The sequence below is a fragment of the Mandrillus leucophaeus genome, unplaced genomic scaffold, assembly GCF_000951045.1.
Source record: "Mandrillus leucophaeus isolate KB7577 unplaced genomic scaffold, Mleu.le_1.0 Scaffold2, whole genome shotgun sequence".
Lineage (NCBI taxonomy): Eukaryota > Metazoa > Chordata > Mammalia > Primates > Cercopithecidae > Mandrillus > Mandrillus leucophaeus.
The window spans coordinates 10018830-10022099 of record NW_012102031.1 but is presented as its reverse complement, the minus strand read 5'-3'; the positions used below and the strand labels follow the sequence as shown (position 1 = coordinate 10022099).

The 3270-nt window shown below is 42.8% G+C and overlaps 1 protein-coding gene across 3 annotated transcripts in view; it reads right to left on the bottom strand.

Annotated features, from left to right (window-relative positions):
- Positions 1–3270, bottom strand: part of LARGE (like-glycosyltransferase) — a 692738-nt gene that overhangs the window by 391251 nt on the left and 298217 nt on the right. The window lies entirely within an intron of this gene.

Genomic DNA, 3270 nt, shown 5'->3' with positions numbered 1-3270 from the left:
TTTATTTTTCAAGGAACACAGGGATAAAGAAAATTCATCAATCCTATGTGCTGCTCCTTAAAGCAGTAGTTTCCTTTTTTTGTTTTGTTTTGTTTTTTCAGACGGAGTCTCACTCTGTTGCCCAGGCTGGAGTGCAATGGCATGACCTCAGCTCACTGCAACCTCCGCCTTCCAGGTTCAAACTATTCTCCTTCCTCAGCCTCCCAAGTAGCTAGGATTTCAGGTACCCTCCACCATGCCCGGCTATTTTTTCTGTATTTTTAGTAGAGACAGGGTTTCACCATGTTGTCCAGGCTGGTCTCCAACTCCTGCCCTCAGGTGATCCACCCGCCTCAGCCTGCCAAAGTGCTGGGATTATAGGCATGAGCCACTGTGCCCAGCCTAAAGCAATGGTTTCCAAACAATCTCTCCTATCTTAGAATCATCTGGATATATTATTTTGTTAAATACCCATATTCTCAGGTGCTACTCCCAGAGATTCTCAGTCAGTAGGTCTGGGGTAGGTCCCATGAATATGCATTTTTGATATGTAATTCAAACACTCAACTAAGTTTGAGAACCACCCATGTGATAGACATTGTTCACTGTGACCATAGTAACAGAATTCCAGAACGTTCCAAAAAACATGGCTTCCTTGAGTAAAATCTATCTGTTCCAGGGTCTCTTCGACCTAGGTGGCAGCTAAGGGTATCCCTGTAACTAAGTTGTGTCAACAGGATCTAAAAGGATCTGAAGTGTGAAATTTCCAAGATATGTTCTTTAAAGAAAGTGGTATGTCCCACCTTAACACTTCTTTCCTGCCAGCTGGAATGTGGACAAAATAGCTGAAGCTCTGACAATCATCATAGGTCATGAGATGATCTTGGGAATGTCAATCAAGTAGGCTGGGGTGAAAGACAAAGAAATCCCAAATCCCCAATACTGCCATCCCTACACTGATGGCCTCCAGACAACTTAAACACAATGAGAAAGAAGATGCAAACCTTGCTTAAGCCAGTGTTAGCTGAGATTTTTGATAACCTGCAGTGAAATCTAAGACTGACACAACTAACTATGTTAGAGTTTCCCTCAAGTTCCAATATCTATTGTCACCACTGAAATAGTACAAGGCAGGAACTTGATTTTTTTTTTCTTTCTTTTGAGATGGAGTTTTGCTCTGTCACCTAGGCTGGAGTGCAGTGGCAGGATCTTGGCTCACTGCAATCTCTGTCTCCTGGGTTTAAGCGATTCTCCTGCCTCAGCCTCCCAAGTAGCTGGGACTACAGATGCGCGCCACAACACCTGGCTAATTTTTGGTATTTTTAGTAGAGACGGGTTTTCACCATGTTGGCCAGGATAGTCTCGATCTGTTGACCTTGTGATCCTCCCACCTCGGACTCCCAAAGTGCTGGGATTACAGGCGTGAGCCACTGCGCCAGGCCCAGAACTTGATTTTAACCCACAGTTTGCAAATGAGGAAACTGAGCCACAGAAAAGTGATCTCACTTGCTCAAAGCTACGTAGCTATTAAACTAGAAATGGGGCCGGGATTTAGACTCACAACTCCCAGCTTCAAAAGCCAATGGTCTTTGGTCTACACAATTGTGCAGGGGACTCCCAAATTACCGTGAGTATTTCTCAGAAAACTGAGTGAAACTCCTGGCTAGAGAGATTACAGAAGGAAGAGAAACCTCCCTACAAACACAACTCATTTTCTCTCCTTTAGGCCTTCTTTTCCCCTTTTCCTTTTTTATTTTTCCCCTCCTCGATTCTTATTTGTTCTTTCGGTTCTACGTCATAGTAGTGTAAATACACTTGGGGAAAAAATTTGCTTGCTTTGGGCCATCTCACCTGGGTAGCAGAGTTCCCATCCAAACTAACCCTTTCTTAAACCGACACCATGGCTGTGATCTGCTAGCAGAGAACCTGAAAAAAATCAAGTATGCCTTCACCGAGGCAAGAACAGAAGAAATTAGGGACCTCCCCAGACCAGCCTAGACTAAAGGAATTTGTTAACGTGGCTGAATGCCCGTTTTCATACATAGAGATATTAAGTAACACAAGCCACTGACAGTGGTTGTCAAAGACTAAAGGGCAGTGGGCCTGGCATACAGTCAGGGCTGAATAAATGTGCAGCATTTATCATGTCCTGACATTTGTATTTGTTTATTTGTTTATCATCTCTCCCCCTACCTCCGATGATAGAATGTAAGAACCAGAGGGAAGGGGGTTCTGTCTTTTTTATTGTTGCTGTTCACTGTTTCCCAACACACAAAACAGAGTGAGATGCAAAACACGAGTGCAGTATGTTTGCTGAATGAATAGATAAATAAATGAATGATGATGATGCAATAGAACCACCTCCTTGCCTGGCTTCTCTGGGCTTGGCTGAAAGACCAACTCACAGTGTCCTGAATCCTGCTATGACGGATGTTTGTTTCACATCGTTCCTACTCATATGACACATTCCTCTTTGGATAACCTCTGTTGGATGTCCTCTACCTCTCTACCAATCCATACTTCAACCAGGCTTGAGAAATCTGAGAAGTGCTCCTATCCTTAGGGGCTCTCCTTGTCCTCCTCCCTCATCACTGAACTTCCAAAGAACTTAGTCTACATCACTGAGGAAGCCATTTTTTAGTGACATTGGATAGTTATCAGCAATATTACTAATAATCCCGTTCACACGAATAGCATACTACAGTTTGCAAAGTGTTCTCTCTTTAGGGAGTTTGAAGTCTAACCACTCTTTGTTCCAGAAAATGGAATAAAGAAACAGCAGGTCCTATCTGTGTTTAAAAATAGTAAAAGCTAACCATAATTTTGAAAATATACTATGTACTAGGCGCTAGTCAAGGCTTTATATGGCCATCCTGTTTAATTCTCACAAATACTTCATGAAACAGGTATTATTTCCTGAAGTTTACTGATGAGACACCTGGAGTTCACAGAAGTTACGCAACCGGCTCAAGGGAGCTCACTGCATAAACCACTAAAGCTGGGATATGAATTCAGTCTTGCCCATGTCTCAAAAGGCCTTCCTGTGAATAGGCATGCCCTAATTCGTCTCCACCACGAGAACTGGAAATAGTGGAGAATGAGTGTATGTGTGTTCACTGCACATAGAAGCATGGATGCAGGTATTTGAGGAAATAGAGGACAATAAATATCCCACATTTCCAAAGAGCTACTAAGAAAGCATACCCTAAAAGGGGAGAAGTGATATTAAGCTATAAGAGTTCAAATTACTGCTTTAGATAAGGAACAAGTCTGTGGTTCTGAATTAGAGAG